The sequence below is a fragment of the Phyllostomus discolor genome, chromosome 1, assembly GCF_004126475.2.
Source record: "Phyllostomus discolor isolate MPI-MPIP mPhyDis1 chromosome 1, mPhyDis1.pri.v3, whole genome shotgun sequence".
NCBI classification, from domain to species: Eukaryota; Metazoa; Chordata; class Mammalia; order Chiroptera; family Phyllostomidae; genus Phyllostomus; species Phyllostomus discolor.
Genome location: NC_040903.2, coordinates 114,243,127 through 114,262,746, shown reverse-complemented (window position 1 = coordinate 114,262,746; position 19,620 = coordinate 114,243,127). Strand labels below are relative to the sequence as shown.

The window sequence follows — 19,620 nt, the reverse complement described above, 5'->3', positions numbered from 1 at the left end:
TCACTCCTTTCTGGCGCTCTGTGGTACCTGTAGTTGGTTAGGACCATGGACTACCAAGGCGAGCTGCGTCTGGTATGCTGATATTTATGGAGGGTCGTGAGTGTGCCCCGCAGTGTATTGCGCATCCTATCACCACATCCGGAGGTCCCCAAGAACGGACACGGGAAAGCCTGGGTTGAACCGAAAAGAACTGTATGAGAAAGGGCGGTATTAGCACTCTTATCCAGAAAAGGCAACGGGCCCAAGACAGGATCAAGGACTTTGCAGAGGTCACGTAACTAAAGGCAGTAACCGGGCTGATCGAACTAACGCCTAACCCACCTTACAGGAATAAACAACCAGCTTCATTGGGAGGTCAGGATTAAATATTAAGTTGAACCATATTTAAATTGAACGCTGTGTCAGACCTTGGACGAGGCCAGACCCTCTGTCGGCCTCACTTGCCACATTTTAAAACGGAACCAACGTCACTAACTCCTCGTACATCGAGCGACAAACAAGGGTAAAATAGGATGTAGAAAGAATGGTGAAAGTGCGCGCTGAGTCTGTGTGTGGTAGGTAGAGTATGGAGCTGTCGTGGCTTATGACATCTCTGGCCCCCAAGGGATGTGATTGTAGTTGGCTGGAAAGAAGGTCCAGATCTTTGGAGGAACTGCCAAATCTCGTGAGGCTGTTCGGAGGCTAATGCAGATTTTTTTTTTTAATTTATCTTTGGAGAGAGGGGAAGGGAGGAAGAAAGAAACAGCAACATGCGGGAGAGTGATTGGTTGCCCTCGCACGCCCACAACAGGGGACCTGGCTCAAAACCCAGGTATGGGACAGAGAATCTAACTGGCAACCCATGGGTTTGTGGGAGGACACCCAACCCTCTGAGCCACACCAGTCAAGATGACTAATGCAACTTCTGAGCCCTTAGGGCCATACAAACACTTAGACTATGCCTTACACAGCATAAGAGAAAAGAATTTAGAGCTGGAGTTGTTTTTGTTTTTTGTTTTAAATTGCAGGCACAAAGGAATGCTATTTTGTTAGATTCCACCTCTGTTTTGACCTCCAGAAACAGTGGCTCAACTTAATATTTAATCCTGACCTTTCAATGAAACTGGTTGTTTCTCCTGTTATGTAATGAGGCTTAGACTTGGTCAACTTCACTAGGTTAAAAAAAAATTCACTAGCTAAGTGGTAAACCTGGAATTTGAATTCAGCTCCCTGTGGACTGCAAAGAAATGGTTTTTCTCATGGCTACACTATCTTAAACTGATGAGGACCTCACCGAAGACCAAAAAAAAATGTGATAAAAATCCACTTGCCACTATATTTGCAGGAACTTGTAGCAAAAAAAAAAGTCTGAGTGCCCTCCATACTCCTCCTGAATCTTTCATTGTTGGTGCTTCATTGCTATGTTATTGAACATGGACCCTAAATCCAGATTGTTTGCTCTACCACATACTGACAAATTATTTAACCTCCGTATATCTTAGTTTCTTTAGCTGAGAAGTGGGGATGATAAAAATACCTATCTAATAGTATTGTGAGATTAAATTGTCAAGTGCATGAAATGGCACTTGGTGCTCAAGAAATGTAACCTTACAAAGATTACACAGTGTTCTAAGTATTAAGTGTTTATTCTCTCACTTGGCTTTATGCTCCCTGAGTGCAGACTGCCTTATTCATCTTGTATCCTTTGTTCTTAGTGCAAAGTCATAGTAACACATATTTGTTGAATGAATGCCCTATTTCCCCGTTTTAACTTTTAGTTTATGTATTTAGAATCATAGAACTTTGGGGCTGAGAAGGATCTCAGAAATTACATAGTCCAAACTTATTTTATTAATGAAGAAATTTTGATTACCCAGTTGTCCTGGCCTGGTAACGGACAGTTTTCTTTTCCATTTAAGATACTATGTTCAAGCCCTGGCTGGTGTAGCTCAGTGGATTGAGCTTGGGCTGCAAACCAAAGTGTCAGGTTCGATTCCCAGTCAGGGTACATGCCTGGGTTGCAGGCCATGACCCCCAGCCACTGCACATTGATGTTTCTCTCTATCTCCCTCCCTTCCCTCTCTAAAATAAATAAATAAAATCTTTAAAAAAAGATACTATGTTCACTAGGAATCTAAGAAAAATAAATGACTTCCCCATTCCCCAAACAAACCACAAAGAAAAAAAGCCTAGATTGAAGGAGATGAGTCTCTAGGACACTGCCCCTTCACACAGTGTACAAAAGCCCCTCTTTCTCACCCCATCTACTCAAACCCTAACCTAGAGTGACTGCCAGCACCCCTGCAGGACGGGATCCTCAGCTCCCCCATTCAACAAAGCTTTATTTATCTAAGGTGTGGCAGGTGCTATGCCAGACCCAATAGGTCTAATGATGAACAGGACAGATGAGGCACCTCCCACTTTTCGTTTTTATTTATTTTGCTAATGATTGTTTTTATTGTATTTTTCCATTACCATTTAGTTCCCTTATACACCGTTGTCCATGTCCATGAGTCCTTTTACCCTTTTGCTGAATCCCTCCACTCCCCTCAGCTATCATCCTGCTCTTTATGATTCAGTCTCTAATTTGCCTGTTAGTTCAATTTGTTCATTAGATTCCACATGTGAGTGAAATCATATGGTATTTGTCTTTCTCTGACTAGCTTATTTCATTTAGCATACTCTATCAGATGGTAAAAAATTCTCATTTTTTACAGCCAAGTAATATTCCATTGTGTAAATGTCCCATAGTTTTATCCACTCATCTACTGATGGACACTTGGGCTGCTTCCATATCTCGGTGATTGTAAATAATGCTGCAGTGAACATAGGGGTGCTTATATCCTTTTCAATTAATGTTTTAAGTTCCTTTGGATATATTCCCATAAGTGGGATCACTATGTCAAAAGGCAGTTCCATTTTTAATTTTTTTGAGGTATCTCCATACTGTTTTTCACAGAGGCTGCACTAATCTGCATTCCCACCAACAGTGCAAAAGGTTCCCCTTTCTCCACATCCTTGCCACCACTTGTTTGTTGATTTATTGATGATAGCCATTCCAACAGATGTGATATATCAATATGGTTTTAATTTTCATTTCTCTGATAATCAGTGATGCTGAGCATCTTTTCATATATCTGTTGGCCATGTGGGTGTCCTCTTTGGAGAGGCACCTCCTACTTTTTGATTCTCAGTCTTTTTTAATTAATTTTTGTTGGGGTGGGGTGGGAGGGTACAGGAAAATTCTTGGCTGTTAGGACCACCCTGGCTTTCAGGCTCTCCTGTCTCAACTGGACCATTACATCCTTTGTCCTTGGCTCCAGTTCATGGGGATCCCACCCATCCCCTAACCTTTCTGTAGTCCTGGGGCAGATGAACCTTCATCATCAGTTGAGAATTCTGGTTCTGTTGCCTACTGGCAAGTATTTGTGATTAGGCAGAGGAAAGAATGGGGAACAGTGGTAAATTTTTTTATTGAGGTGTAGTTGACACAAAGCATATTAGTTTCAAATGTACAACATAATGACTTGGTATTTGTATACACTGCAAAATGATCACAATAAGTCTAGTTAACATCCATCATCATGTATAGCTACAAAAAAATTGTGTGTGTGATGAGGACTTTTAAGATCTACTCTCTTAGCAAGTTCAAATATGCAATATAGTATTATTAACTGTAGTCACCATGCTGTACATTACATCACAATTACTTATTTATTTTAAAGCTGAAATTTTGTACCTTTTGATCCCCTTCACCCATCCCCCTTCTCACAACCACCAATCTGTTCTCAGCATCTATGACTTAATTTTTTTAACATTACACACATAAGTGAGATCATATGGTATTTGTCTTTCTCTGTCTGACTTATTTTCACGTAGCATAATGCCTTAAGGTCCATCCATGTTGTCACAAATGGCAAGATTTCATTTTTTTATGGCTGAATAAGAATAATTCATTTTGTTCTTTTTTAAAAAATTTAAATAATTTATTTATTTTTAGAAAGGGGGATGGAGGGAGAAAGAGAGAGAAAGAAATAATCAATGTGTGGTTGCCTCTCTGGTGGCCCCCACCAGGGACCTGGCCTGCAACCCAGACATGTTCCCTGACTGGGAATTGAACTGGCAACTCTGGTTTGCAGCCAGCACTTAATCCACTGAGCTACGTCAGCCAGGACTCATTTTGTTCTTTTATTGACTGAGTTGTATTATACTTTTTCCATTATCCATAGATAAACATTTAGATTGTTTCCATATTGTAAATAATGCTGCAATGAACACAGTGGTGCATATTTTAAAAAGATTTTATTCATTTATTTTTAGAGAAAGGGGTAGGGAGGAAATAAGAGAGGGAGAGAAACATAGATCAGTTGCCTCTACCACGCACCCCAACCAGGAAGGGCAGGCAACCCAGGCATGTACCCTGACTGAGAATTAATCTTTCGGTTTGCAGGATAATGCTCAGCCAACTGAGCCATACCAGCCAAGGCACATACATCTTTTTGAATCAGTATTATCATTGTCTTCAGATAATTACCTAGAAATGGAATTGCTGGGTCATCTGGTAGTTCTATACTGTTTTCTACAGTGGCTGCATCAAATTACATTTCTACCAAGAGTGCACGAGAGTTCCTTTTTCTCCATATCTTTGTTAACACTTGTTATTTCTTGTGATGATAGTCATTCTAACAGGTGTGAGGTGATCTCTTATTATGGTTTTCGCTTGCATTTTGTTGATGGTTAGTGATGTCAAGCCCCTTTTCACGTGCGTGCTGGTCATCTGTATGTCATCTTTGGAAACATGTCTTTTCAGATCCTCTGCCCATTGTAAAATAGGGTTGTTTGGTTTTAATATTGAATTGTGAATTCTTTATATATTTTGGATATTAACAACTTACCAGATACATTATTAGTAAATATTTTCTCCCACTCACTAGGCTGCTTTTCCATTTTGTTGGTGGTTTCCTTTGCTGTACAGAAACTTTTCAGCTTGATGTAGTCCCACTTGTTTATTTTTGCTTTTTTGCCTTTACTTTTGAAGTGAGATATAAAAGTCATTGCTAAGACCAATGTCAAGCTCACCACCTGTTTTCATTCAGGGGTTTTATGGTTTCAGGTCTTACAGTCAAACCTTTAATCTATTTGGAGTTAATTTTTAGGTATGGTGTAAGATAGTAGTCTAGTTTCATTCTTTAGTGTAGCTGTCCTGTTTTCCTAACATCATTTATTAAAGAGAGTATCCTTTTCTTTTTGTTGTAAATGAATGAATGTATATGCATGGGTTTATTTCTGGGTTTTCTATTCTGTTCCTATGATCTAGGTATCTGTTTTTATGCCAGCACTATACTGTTTGATTACTATAGCTATGTAATATAGTTTGAAATAAGAGAGGATGGTGCCTCCAACTTTGTTCTTTCTCAAGATTGCTTTGGCTACTTGGGATCCTCTTATGGCTACATACAAATTTGGGGATTGTTCTGTTTCTGTAAGAAATGCCATTGGAATTTTGATAGGGATGCATTAAATTTATAGATTGCTTTGAGTTATACAGACATTTCAACAATATTAATATTCCCAATCTATGAGCAAAGAGTATCTTTCCATTTATTTGTATTTTTAATTTTTTCATCAGTCTATAAAATTTTTTATTGATTGATTTTATTTTTTAAAAGATTTTATTTAGTTTTAGAGAGAGGAGAAGAGAGGGAGAAAGAGAGGGGGAGAAACATCAATGTGTGGATGCCTATCACATGCCCCCAACAGGGGACCTAGCCACAACCCAGGCATGTGCCCGACTGGGAATCAAACTGGCGACCCCTTAGTTCATAACCCACACTCAATCCACTGAGCTACACCAGTCAGGGCTATTTATTGATTTGAGATAGAGAGAAAGATGAGAGAGAGAGAGAGAGAGAGAGAGAGAGAGAGAGAGATGAGAGAGAGATTTGTTTTTCCACTTATTTATGCATTCTTTGGTTGATTCTTGTATGTGCTCTGGCTAGGAATCAAACCTCAACCTTGGCATATTGGGATGATGCTCTAACCAAATGGGCTACCTTGCTAGGGTTTTTTTTCATCAACCTTTGGTTAAATTTATTCCTAGGTATTTTATTCTTATTGATGCAATTATAAATGAGATAGTTTTCTTAATTTCTCTTTCTGATATTTCATTGTTAAAGTATAGAAATGCTATATAGAAATGCAAAAATTTTTGCATATTGATAGTGTATCCTGCGACTTTACTGAATTCATTTATTAGTTCTAATAGGATTTTTATGTGGAGTCTTTAGGGTTTTCTGTATATAATATCATGTCATCTGAAAATAGTAACAGTTTTACTTTTTCCATACCAATTTGGATGCCTTATATTTTTTATTCTTGCCTAATTGCTCTGGCTAGGGCTTCTGGTACTATATTAAATAAAAGAAAGGAGAATGGGCATCCTAATTGTTCCTACTCTTAGAGGAAAAGCTTTTAGTTTTTCAGTTTAGTAGGATGTTAGCTGTGGGCCTTTATTGCATTTCATTTCATTCATTTATTTATTTACCTATTTATTTTGGTACCCTGCTCTCCCAAGCAAGGCCTGCTCTTTATAAATGGCCTTTATTATGTTGAAGTATGTCCCCTCTATACCCACTTTGTTGAGTTTTTATCACAAATGAATGTTTAAAACATTTTTTAAATTTATTTTTAGAGAGAGGGGAAGAGAGAGAGAAAACCATTGATGTGAGAGACAAACATCTATTGGTTGCCTCTCACATGAGCCCTGACTGGGGACTGAACCTGCAACCAGGCATGTGCCCTAATTGGAAATCGAGCCAGCATCTTTTCACTTTGCAGGACGATATGCTCGATCAACTAAGACACACTGGTCAGAGCATAAATGAATATTGAACTTTGTCAATTCCTTGTTCTGCATCTATTGAGATGATCATATGATTTTTATCCTTAATTTTATTAATGTGGTGTATTACATTGATTGATGGATGGATGTTGAACCATCCTTGCATCTCTGGACTAAATCCCACTTCATCATGGAGTACTATCTTTTTATTGTATTGTTCATTTTGGTTTGCTAATATTTTGAGGTTGAGGGCTTTTGCATCCATGTTCATCAGGGGTGAATTTTTTTATCCTGGTACTTCCTTTTGAGGCTCTCTTTTCCCATCTTACCAGGTTTCAGACCCTAGCCTTTGACTTCTCCCATTATTGGTAGAGCATCAATAGCTGACAGATAGAGCCCTTGAATCTGCAGGTCTTTCTGGACTCCCAGGTCACTCACCCCACTTTTATCCCATTAGTTCATGTCACTTCCCTCCAGGGAAGAGTTATTTCCCAATTTTCAGAACATCTTCATAAGTTACTTTTGTATCTACTTCACATATGTATAAGGAAACTAAGAGTCACAGGGGTTAACTGACTTGCCTAAGGCCACAGTATTATAGAGATGAGAGTAGAATCTTTAACTGCCTTAAAAGTCTGTCCTCTTTTCAGTGGGTATTTTAAATTTTTAACTTACTGATTTGAGAGAGAGAGAGAGAGAGAGAGAATGAGAAACATCAATTTGTTTTCCACTTATTTATGCATTAATTGGTTGATTTGTTGTTGGTAGAAATCAGACTCTTCCATGGGATCACAAGAAAAGCATTCCAAGTACCCACACATGAGAGATTGTGGTGTGGCAAGGTAATTTATCTGAGTAGAAATAGAAGCTGCCTCCTGGGTTTCCAATGTCCCATCTCTGTCTGTCTCATCATGGAAAGTCTAACTCTGCCTGGCTGGCGTAGCTCAGTGGATTGAGCGCAGGCTGCAAACCAAAGTGTCGCAGGTTCGATTCCAGTCAGGGTACATGCCTGGGTTGCAGGCCATGACCCCCAGCAACCACACACTGATGTTTCTCTCTCTCTCTAGCTCCTTCCCTTCTCTCTCTAAAAATAAATAAAATCTTTAATTAAAAAAAAAGTCTAACTCTGTCCTCAGCAAGACCAAAGCAAATGCCAGTGTCCAGAGTTTCTGCTTCATATTAAAGGTCAGTCCTTTGGAGTCCACAGGTGGCTGCTAAGTGGTCTCAGTCCCCAACCAAGGAGTTTAGCTTGTTCCCACTGCTCCAGTAGCAGAGTCTGTGTGGCTGCTGGCCATGCAGCTGCTAAGGCCACATGTTTGTGGAGAGAGAATGTGTGAGTACATGGGGTGAGTATGGGTGAGAGAGAGTGAGAGCGCATACTTCTTTGTTCCCCTGGGATTATATTAGCTTGGGTTCGAGATGAACAAGGTTCATCTTTTTTTAAAGGACCAGTCAACTTCTCAAGGTTCTGTGGGCTTTTTGATGGGTTCATCCCCTAGTTTGACTGACGGGTCAAGCACGTCCCCATGTGCCCCCTGACAATCAGGTACTGAAAGGCAGAATAAATGCTGTAATCCCCTGGAGTGTAAAACTGTGGCTTCCTGGTGAAGCAAAGAGGGTTATGCTACCTGGTTTATTAAACTCAGCGTCTAATACTTTTTGTTTCTCTTTGTTATTAATAACTAGCTAACTACCTATGATAACAGGTTCTTGTTACCACAAAAATAATAACTTGTCCAACATTCACATGATAGGGGTGCCAAAAGGAGAAGAGAAAGAACAAGAAATTGAAAATCTATTTGAAAAAATAGAGAAAGAAAACTTCCCTAATTTGGTGAAGGAAATAGACATACAAGTCCAGGAAGCACAGAGAATCCTAATGATGATGGATGCAAAGAGGCCCACTCCAAGACACATCATAAATAAAAGGCCATGACCTGGCTGGTGTGGCTCAATGGATTGAGTGCCCGCATGTGACCTGAAAGGTCACTGGTTTGATTCCCCAGTCAGGTGACATTCCTGGGTGCTGGCCAGGTTTCCAGTTGGGGGTGTGTGAGAGGCAACCGATATCTCACACAACAATGCTTCTGTCCCTCTGTCTCCTTCCCTTTCCCTCTCTCTAAAAATAAATAAATAAAATCCTTAAAATAAACTAAAATAAAAGGCCTAAAGTTGAAGGTAAAGAGAGACTCTTAAAAGCAGCAAAAGATGTTAGTTACCAGATGGTTGCCAGATGGGCGTGGGGAGGCAGAGAATGGATGAAGAGGTGAGAGGATTAAAAAGTACAAATAGGTAGTTACAGAATAATCATGAGGATGTAATGGAGTAGCCAAAGAATTTATAGGCATGATCCATGGATGTGAACAATGGTGTGGGGATTGCCTGAGGGAGTGGGGTTGCTGGGTGGAGGGGGGCAAAAGAGGAAAAATCAGGACAACAGTAATAGCATAATCAATAAAAAGTAATTTAAAAAAGAAAAGAAAAAGTGTCCTTGGGTGAGGATTAAAAAAATATGTTTAAGTCTTTATTGCGGTTGTGTGTGTATATTTATACATTCCAAAATATTTAGTTATAGATGAAATGACATGACATCTGATATTTCATTAAAAAATATTTGGAGTTGGTGTAAATGAATATACAGATGTAGAGTGGTCATGAATTGATAATTGCTGAAGTGGAGTGGTGAGTTTATGAACATTATTAATCATACCGCTCTTTCATAAATATTTAAAATTTTCTTTTTAATAATTCATTTTTATTGTATTTTTCCATTACCACTTATCCTCACTTCCCTCTGCCACCTCCACCCACCCCTGTCTCCCACACAATCTCTACTCTGTCTGTCCACGTCCATAGCTCTTTTTCTTTTTTGCTTGATCTCTCCGCCCCCTAACAACCTCCCCCTCAAGAGCTGTCAGCCTGCTCTCTACTTATGAATCTATCTCCATTTTGCTTGTAACTTAGCTTGTTCATTAGATTCCATGGAATTTTAATAATAAAAAATCACTCTCCTCTTTTCCTCTAAATGTCCCTGCTCCTGCAACTTCAGCTATTAGATGACTTCACATCTGTCTTCCTTAATAATTCCTCTTGTCTTTCTTTTCAGAGTTCTAGGCCTATTCTGTCCAGTAATGCCTGAGATTTAACAGGACCAGTGTCAAATGCAGTACCTTCTCCACTGTGCGTCAAGCACCTCTTTCTTGCTAACTCATTTTCCTATGAATGGCACCATCACTCAAATTTGTAAAACAGGCCTTCCAAGAGTTCTTATTGCCCCTCACCAAATTAGTTAACTACACCTCAAGATTGTGAACTCTCCCTGGCCAAGTTGGTTAGAGCGTAGTCCTATCATCCTGATGCCCCATAGTTTTGAGTTTGATTCCCAGCCAGGGAACATACAAGAAGCAACCAATGAATGCATAAATCAGTGAAAAACAAAATGATTTTTTTTAAAGGTTTTATTTATTTATTTTTAGAGAGAGGGGAAGAGAGGGGGAAAGGGGAGAAAAACATCTATATGAAAGAGAAACATTGATTGGTTGCCCCTCATATGCATTCCAACCAGGACCAAACAAACCTATAACCCAGCCATGTGCCCTGACCAGGAATCAAACTGGCAAACTTCCACTTTGTAGGATGACACCCAACCAACTGAACCACCCCAGTCAGGGCACAAATTGATATTTCTTTCTCTTTCACCTCTAGTCACTGTCCCCTCTCTTTAATATCAAAAAAAATTAAAAATGTTTTTGTTAGAAAAAGGAGTGGGACTATCAAAATTCATCTCTTCCCATTTCTACTGCTACAGCCCTAATTAAAAATCCTCATTAAGTTATACAGTATAGTTGTATTGTGCCCTTACCTCCAGTTTCTCCCAGCTGCAATTCTGTCTCTCCTGTTCACTGCTTTACCTTTAGTATCTGACACAATGGTTAGTATATAGTACCTGATCAGTAAGTGTTTGTGGCATGAAGACCATTACAACACTTATTTCACCCTTGTAGATAGTTGTGAACCTATGTTCCTTCCTCAGGCTCCTTCCATGACCCTCAGAACAGAAACCATTTTAATCATTTTGCCTTCCTCTTATATGTTAAGAGCCCATGATTAATGATGTGGTCCTTTTCAGCTAGTTATAGTAAATCCTTTAGATTTTGGTAATTAAAGAAGCAGATTTAAATGTGGTTATGTATCTACATATGGGAACTCTCAAATCCCTCCTACCTACTTCAGTGGTGTAAAAGCAAAACAGGTGACACAGTAATTAAAATGATCTTTTAGCCCTGGCTGGTGTGGCTCAGTGGATTGAATGTGTCAGCCTGTGAACCAAAAGGTCACTGGTTTGATTCCTAGTCAGAGCACATGCATAGGTTGTGGGCCAGGTCCCTAGTTGAGGGCATGTAAGAGGCAACCAATTGATGTTTCTCTCACACACTAATGTTTCTCTCCCTCTTTCTCCTTCCTTCCCCTCTCTCTAAAAATAAATGAATAAAATGTTTTAAAAAATAAAAAAAAATAAAATTACCTTTTAGGGGCTGCCCCTGCAGCTGCTCTCAGGGAAGTACAGGCAGTCAATGGAACTTGGAAGTGTCAGTAGCCCTACCCCAACCACCAGTATCTGCTCCACAGGAGTCCCCTGGAGTCTGAAAGTTCAAAGTCTGTTGTGACCATAGGAGATACAGTAGTGGAGCCTACCCCTTGAAGCCAACTTCTGAGCCCATTCCTGGCCCACCAGGGATAATGGGGTCTCCTTGCTAAGTGACATCTCGGAGTGGGTTAGAAACTTATAGGTCATTGACCCTGAGGTGACCCAAAAGTCTTGCTAGGAGGTGCTAAAAATGGTCACGCTTTTGCATGGAGGCATGGCTGTCTCCAGCGGAGGCACCCCACTGGAGCTGGTCAATGTGGATGGTGTAAACAGTGAGACCTGCTGCCTGAATGACCCATCTGCCCAGATAAGAGAAGAGGAAGAGAGATGGGGGCCACCGTGGCCTCTGGCACAGCCAAGGGAGCAGAAAGGCAGCAGAACAGCAGCCAATATTGGCTGCTGAGACTCAGTCAAAACTCTGACATGTCCATGGCTATTTCATACCTGTATTACCCCAAGGAGCCTAGACTGTAAGCCTTCATCGGCAACAGGCTCTTCTGCTTTCACAATTAGAATGTGGACATTTTTTTCTTTTTCCTTTTTAATTATGTTTTATTGATTATGTTATTACAGTTGTCCTGATTTTTCCTTTTTTGCCCCCATCCACCCAGCAACCCCACTCTGTCAGGCAATCCCCACACCATTGTTAATGTCCATGGGTCATGCATTTAAGTTCTTTGGCTATTCCATTTCCTATACTGTACTGTACATCCCCATGGCTATTCTGTAACTACCTATTTATACTTCTTAATCCCCTCAACTCTTCATATATTTCCTAAGACCTCCCTCCCATCTGGCAACCATTAAAACACTCTCTGCTATTCTATCTCTGTTCTAGTTTGCTTAGCTTGTTTTTTAGATCCAATTGTTGGTAGATAAATATTAATTGCCATTTCATAGTTTTGATCTTTTTCTTAAATAAGTCCCTTTAACATTTCATATAATAATGGCTTGGTAATGATAAACTCTAGTTTTTTCTTGTCTGGGAAGCTCTATATCTGCCCTTTGATTCTAAATGATAGCTTTGCTGGGTAGAGCAATCTTGGCTGTGGGTCCTTGTCTTTCATCACTGTGCATATTTCTTGGCAATCTGGAATCTTAGCCTGCAAAGTTTCTTCTGAGAAATCAGCTGACAGTCTTATGGGATCTCCCCAGTAGGCAACTCTCTGCTTTTTTCCTGCTGCTTTTAAGATTCTCTCTTTATCTTTAACTTTGGCATTTTAATTATGATGTGTCTTGCCGTGGGCCTCTTTGCATCCATCTTGTGTGGGACTCTCTGTGCTTCCTGGACTTGCATGTCTATTTCCTTTACCAATTAGGGAAGGGTTTTCATTATTTTTTCAAATAGATTTCCAATTTCTTGTTCTTTCTCTCCTCCTTCTGGCACTCCTTATGATGTGAATGTTGGACATCTTGAAGTTGTCCCAGAGGCTGCTTATACTCTCCTCATTTTTTTTGGATTCTTTTTTCTCCTTGTTGTTCTGATTGGTTGTTTTTTGCTTCTGTATGTTCCAGGTCGTTGATTTGATTCTTGGCTTCATCCACTCTACTGTTGTTTCCCTGTAAATCGTTCTTTATTTCAATGAGTGTATTCTTCATTTCTGACTGGATCTTTTTATTTAAATATATTATTTATTTATTTTTAGAGAGAGGGGAAGGGAAGAAGAGAGGGAAACATCAATGTGTGGCTGTCTCTCATGCACCCCTTACTGGGGACCTGGCCTGCAACCTAAGCATGTGCTCTAACTGGGAATTGAACCAGTGACCCTTTGGTTCACAGACCAGCACTCAATATACTGAGCCATACCAGCCAGGGCTGGGTCTTTTTTATGTTGTTGAGGTTCTCATGAAGTACTGTGCTGTTAAGGAGCATGTATGAGATCATAGCCACTTAATTTGGAGGTTTGGATTCACAGACAATAAAAACCCTAAGTCAAAGGTGAATAGTTAAGCAATTTATTGAGCAAGAGCAAAGAGAAAGCAAGAATTAAGAACATACATCACCAGATGGGAAAAACACCAACACCCGAACACAGACACTGGGGAATCCCGGAGGCAGCTGTATTCAGGGTTTGTTCGGGAACAGTTCTGAACGAAGCATCCTTCTCTTGGGTGGGATTCCAAATTTTCACTTTGGGGCCTCTGTTTAAACATTTTTTAGACAAAAGTGGCTACACGCCAAGGGCCTTTCATGACTCAGTTGACTAACCATTTTCTCCGGAGGAATAGCCAGTTCTTCCACAAGGAAACAATCAGTGTTTACAGGTACTGAGTTAAAAATGGTGCTCAGTCTTCCGTGGAGAGGGGATAGTTTTCTCCGGGAGAGAGCACACCTATATTTCATTCTTAACAATAAAATGTCACAGCTTGGGCATAAACAGGGAGGATTCTTAATATTTCTTTAACCTCGAACATCCGTTTTTTAAAAAAGATTTTATTTATTTATTTTTGGAGAGGTGGGAACGGAGGGAAAAAGAGAGGGAAAGAAACATCCATGTGTGAGAGATACATTGATCAGTTGCCTCTCGCCCACAAATCAGGGATGTGTCCTGACTGGGAATCAAGCTAGGATCCTTTTAATTTGCAGGCTGGCACTCAGTCCACTTAGCTACACCAGCCAGGGCTTTGAGCATCCTTATAACCAGTGTTTTGAACTCTGCATCTGATAGATTTCTTATCTCCATTTTGTTTAGTCCTTTTTCTGAAGTTTTGATCTGTTCCTTCATTTGGGCCATGTTTCTTTGTCTCCTCATTTTGGCATCCTCCTTGTATCTGTTTCTGTGTATTAGGTAAAGCTGCTATGACTTCGTGTCTTGGTAGCATGGCCTAATGTAGTAGGTGTCCTGTAGGGTCCAGTGGCACATCCTTCCCTATCACCTAAGCTGGGTATTCAAGGTGTGCCCTTTGTGTGGGCTGAGTATACTCTCCTCTTGTAGTTGACCCTTGATTGTTGTTGGCAGGTCAAAGGGAGGGGTTTATCCAGGCTAGTCAGTTGCAAGGACTGGTTGTGACCACTGACAACCAACCTCTGCTTTTTGTGGAGGATCAACTGTGCAGGAGCCGGGTGGTGGTGCTCTGATATCATCTGTAGCTGTCCAGTGGATAGTGCAAGCCAAGGTAAGCCACTACCTGTGTTCTGTCTGGGCACCCTGCATGAGCTCTTAAGCAATCTGCAGATCGCTGTTACTTTTGGTGAGGTTAGAGATTTCCAGGCAGAGTCAAACTCTGAATCTAGGCTGGCTGCTGCTAGTGCCAAGCCTGGGGCCTATTAGAAGGAAGTACTGGGGCTAGGGATTAACTGAGATCAGCTGTTGCTTATTTGAAAGGATTTAGGACACTGTGAAGCTTGAACTGAGACCAGCCATTTACATGGAAAATCTGTTAATTAATTATTAACATAATATTTGGGCCTGTAAGTTGACTGGGATGAGTCTCTGGGGATCTCCCAGGCAGATCAAACAGTGTTAGCCAGGTTGATGGAATCTCAGATATGGCACCCACTTGCTGGCTGTGGCTCTGTCGGGGGAGGGTTCAGAAAAGGGGCAGTGGCCTCTGCCTGCCTTTCTGTCTGGGTGAAAGCTGTCCCCGAGCTCTCACCTTGATGTCAGACACTTCAGTACCTCTCTGTATGTCACTGATGCCTTTCAAGCTGCTACTCTGGTCCTGGAGCTCTGATGGAGTAAGTCTGTGTGTGGGTTCTTTAAGAGTAATTGCTTGGGACTCCAGCAGTTTTATTACACCGATTCAGTCCCCACTGCAGCAAATGGAGACTTACCTTCCTGGCACTGGAACCCTGGACTGGGGGGCCTGGGACTCTCCTTCCTGATATCCCTCCTGCATTTTTATCCACCACAGGTGGATGCAGACCAGCCCATTCTGTCTGTGCCCGTACCACCAGTCTGGATGGATGTGGTTTCTTTAATTCTGTAGGTGTCAGACTTCTATTGAACTAAATTTCTGACGGTTCTGTGTGATAGTTGTCTATATTTTAATTGTAATTTTGAGTGCAAAATTGTGCAAAGTGCAAAGTGGCAAGCCATCTGCTGCCATCTTGACTGAAGTTGAGCAGGATTCGAACTTTTTTTTTCTATTAGTTTACTTTCAATCATTGTGTATTGGTTTCAGGTGTACAACATAGTGGTTAAACAGTCATATACTTTACAAAGTGTTCTTCCCAATATTTCCTGTACCCACCTGGCACATACATCCTTATTGCAATATCATTGCATATATTCCCTATGCTGTGCTTTACATCCTTGTGACTATAGCAACTACCAATCTACTCAATCCCCAAAGCCCTCCCCTCTGGCAACCACCAGTCCAGTCTCTTAAGTTATGAGTGTTTCAAAGTTGTTTATTTTGTACACATATTAAGTAAAATAACATGGTATTTGTCATTTTCTGACTGCTTATTCCATTGAGTATAATACCCTATAGACCATCCATGCTGTCACAAATGGTAAGATTTCATTCTTTTACAACCAAGTAGTCTTCTGTTGTGTATATGTACCACCTGTTCTTTTTTTAATCCTCACCAATATGCTTACTGATTTCAGAGAGAGAGGAAGAGGGGAGAGAAACACGAACCAGTTGCCTCTTGTACATGCCCCGACCACAGCCTAGGTGTGGTGCCCTGACTGGGGATTGAACCCACAACCTAGGTATTGTGTTCTGACCAGGGATTGAACCCACAGCCTCTTGGTGTAGGGGACGCTCTAACCAAGCAACCTGGCCAGGCCTCACCTGTTCTTTATTCACTTGTCAGTTGATGCATACCTGGGTTGTTTCCATATCTTGGCTATTTTAAGTAACACTGTAATGAACATAGGGGTGAATATACTATTTCAAATTTGTGTGCTGCGTTTCTTCAGATATATTCCCAGAAGTGGAATTGCTGTGTTAAATGGTAGTTCCATTTTAAATTTTTTCAGGACCCTCCACACTGTTTTTCATAGTGGCTGCACCAGTCTACATTCTCAACAGCACATGAGGGTTCTCTTTTCTCCACATCCTTGCCGACACTGTTTGTGGATTTATTGCTGATAGCCATTCTGACAGATGTGAGGTGATATCTCATTTTGGTTTTAATTTGCACTTCTCTGATGATTAGTGTTGTTGAAAGCATGTGGACTTTCTGCACCAGCCACTTAACATGTACATCCATATGGATGAGGATGTGGGTGATGCCATCAAGCCCTACACAGTCCACCGTTGCTGCTAGCACATTAACATTTCCCTCCAGTGTCCAGTTGTTTGAAGCCTCCTCTTCAGCCAAGTGCATTTCCACTCGACATCCTCCAATACTTCCTGTGGGACCAAGCTATAGAAGCCAATCCTCCCAGATGAACTGAGGAGCTCACCAAGGAGCTCTCTTCCTTGAGCCCATCCCCAGACATAGGGCTGCCTCCCTTTGAAAGGACTCACCAGCACCCTAAGTCAAATGCCATCTCCAGTATAAGTTTCAGCAACAACCTGAAATGAACAACCAGCAACTCCAAAGTGGAGAATGAGGGTAAGCTTTTCAGATTGGCTCCTGATTGAGAATTCTCAGTAAGTCCCTGATGGTGATCAGCATGTGGTGAGCCAATGTGTCTGGCCCCACCAAGAGTAGACAACACAGCAGTTGATCTCAGAGCTCTCTCTGCTCAACCATAAGCTCCCTGCCTAAGTCTGGCTGCCCACTGCCATATTTGACCATCATGTGGTCTGTGTGCCCCACACCCAAGCTGTTGTCAAGTCCGAGAACAAGGCTCCCAACCCGATCTACGTGGAAGTCCTTGAATGCGAAAATTTCTACACCACCACTGTCCATGCCCAGATCCCTGAGAACTGAATCTGGAGTACACAGTCTGTAGAAACCCTGCCTGAATGCACGATCAGCCATGAACAGGAGGCAGGCAGCTTCAACACTGTGCCCAGCTATGACAAGAATGATGCCTGGTCAGTGGACAATATAGGTGAGCTGCCGGAGGAGCTCCCTGAAGTGCACACCAACAACTCTGTTGGTTTTCTATGGACAGCATCACCTTCTAATAGAGTAAGGAGCCTATGTTCTTCGCAGCAGGAAACAACTAACAGCACCCTTCAGAGCAGCTGGCTCAAAGCCCCCACAGCCTACAAATGAGACCCAGAAGACTTTTCTGCAGTTGCTGTCTCAGAGCTCTGGCAGGATTAAGTGAGGCGATTAGAGAGGGCTCCTCCTATGGACATCTCCCAAAGTGGCAGCTCCTGTCAATTATTGTCAACATGAGGATGATTTTCTGGCAGGCTTCCCAGGTGTTGAAGCGGCTGCAGTCCATTTGGGAACAGGAGCAAGTGCCCTATGGATCAAGACATACAGTTTCTTGTGATTTTGGTGGACCATGGCATGACTGAACCCGTGGTCAATGCTTTGTCCCTTCACCAGAAGAAAGTCACAGCCCTCCTTGATCACCTCCTACAGGAGCGTGGCAGTTACACTACTGAAGTATTCCTCACTGCCCAGAGCAATTTCATGCAAAGTTGAGCTGTCTACCTGCTGCAAGTCAAGGAGACACAATGGGAACATCCTTTTGGACACTGAAGGCCACATGATTCATATTGACTCTCTTCATCCTGTCTAGCTCGCTCTGAAACCTGGAATTTGAGATGCCAGCCACAGAGCTGACCACAGAGTTTGTCGATGCCATAGGTGGCCTGAATGGTGACATACTGATTGCTGCTTGGAAACACATGGACAAGCTGGTGCAGATCATGATCAACCAGCGAGTTCTTGATTCCTTGCTTCCATGGCTGTAGCTCCATCCATAACCTCAAGGAAAGGTTCCACATGAGCATGACCAAGGAGCAGCTCCAGCTGCTGGTGGAGAAGGGCAAGTGGTCTGTCATCACCACTCTATGGCAGCTTCCAATGTCTCACCAATGGCATCAGCAGACCCTCCCTACCCACTCATCCACTAAAGAAACACAAAGGATCATATGGTGACTGCAGACCTTGTTGGGGGTGGGAAAATCTGGTGTGGGGTGCAGACTTGCTGAGGCTTCCATGCTCCCATTGGTGTCAGTATTACCACCTGACAGGCTCCAGGACTTAGTGTCCTCCAGAGAGCAGGATACTGGGCCTTCCTTCTCACCAAGGTCCGAGAGGTTCTTTTCACAGGGCATCTTCTTAAGCTGTTCTGGGTCCCAGGAACGGAAAAAAAGTGGGTTTCTGGTACTTAGGACTTGAACTTGTGGTTTGCCTTTGGCTATGCTGTTGCCTGACTGTCACTTCCCAGGGAATGACTCCTAGCCTGGGTTCCCCTTGGTAGGTGGGCTCTGGCATAAGGTCCTGCATTTGCTGGGATTCCCTATCACAGGGACCAGGAAGGGAGTTTCATGACCACTTCAGGCCTAGCCACAGAGAATTCCTTGTCCTAATCCTTTCCCCACACCTAGGGAAACACCTCCCAATTTTGTATTGATTTCTGAAATAAAGCATAAATAAATAAACAAATGAACAAACAAAACAACCCCCTCCCAATCCTATAGGCTTAAATATCATTCCCTCTCACACTACTCATATGTATAATTACAGAAGTTTAAAATCTGCTATGAAATCTTTATATCTGTCATTATTCTGTTTACTATCCCCCTGCCACCAAGTCTCTAGGATTTATAAGGGTAGGACTATTTTGATATTCATCACTGTGGGGAAGCAACATGAAGAGAATCTGGAGGAAAAACAAAAGCAGCAGAGATTGGGACTTTATACTACAAGGAATGAGAGGGAAGAACTGGCCCACAGAGGAATCAAACCTCAGGACTATGACCCCTAACTACACATTAAATAGACAGGGCTGTTTCAGATTATTTCAAATTTATACTTACTAAAATGGGGAGAGGCTTTTTGGCAGAGCTAGTGTTTTATAAAGGCTACTTGTGTTAAAACCTTACCAAAACATTTATTAGCAATTCCTTACATGGTTTTGGGAAAGACATTGGAATTTGAACTGAGCATTCAAATTCCCCAGATGCTAGAGTATGAACTGGCTATAGAAGTCACTCAGACAGAACATTTTTTCCCCCGATTTGAGATTTGTTTTTCTACTCATGTATACATTTATTAGTTGATTCTTGTATGTGTCCTGACAGAGGATCGAACACACATTCTTGGCATATCAGGACAACATCC

General features: G+C 41.6%; 2 pseudogenes; both read left to right on the top strand.

The window, feature by feature from the left end:
- Window positions 1-8,132: 8,132 nt before the first annotated feature.
- On the top strand, window positions 8,133-11,981 carry LOC114492025 (annotated as a pseudogene).
- A 3,931-nt stretch (window positions 11,982-15,912) lies between these two features.
- LOC118496649 lies at window positions 15,913-18,860 on the top strand (annotated as a pseudogene).
- The last annotated feature ends 760 nt before the right edge of the window (window positions 18,861-19,620 follow it).